Source organism: Nematolebias whitei, chromosome 5 (assembly GCF_014905685.2).
Source record: "Nematolebias whitei isolate Nwh7 chromosome 5, NemWhi1, whole genome shotgun sequence".
Taxonomy (NCBI): domain Eukaryota; kingdom Metazoa; phylum Chordata; class Actinopteri; order Cyprinodontiformes; family Rivulidae; genus Nematolebias; species Nematolebias whitei.
In genome coordinates, this window is record NC_056502.1 from 496,091 (window position 1) to 496,579 (window position 489).

The following is a 489-nucleotide window of genomic DNA, read 5'->3' on the forward strand; positions in this document are numbered from 1 at the left end:
ATCTGGACCATAGAAAGTACATCTGGACCATAGAAAGTACATCTGGATCATAGAAAGTACACCTGGACCATAGAAAGTACATCTGGACCATAGAAAGTACATCTGGATCATAGAAAGTACACCTGGGCGATAGAAAGTACATCTGGACCATAGAAAGTACACCTGAACCATAGAAAGTTCACTTGGACCATAGAAAGTACATCTGGACCATAAAAAGTACATCTGGACCATAGAAAGTACACCTGGACCATAGAAAGTACATCTGGACCATAGAAAGTACATCTGGACCATAGAAAGTACATCTGGGCCATAGAAAGTACATCTAGACCATAGAAAGTACATCTGGATCATAGAAAGTACACCTGGACCATAGAAAGTACACCTTGACCATAGAAAGTACACCTGGACCATAGAAAGTACACCTGGACCATAGAAAGTACACCTGGACCATAGAAAGCACATCTGGACCATAGAAAGTACATCTGGACC

At 41.3% G+C, this 489-nt stretch overlaps 1 protein-coding gene across 1 annotated transcript in view; it reads left to right on the plus strand.

Annotated features, from left to right (window-relative positions):
* The window catches only part of decr1 (2,4-dienoyl CoA reductase 1, mitochondrial), an 18,714-nt gene that overhangs the window by 17,386 nt on the left and 839 nt on the right, over positions 1-489 (plus strand). The gene's annotated exons all lie outside the window — the stretch shown is intronic.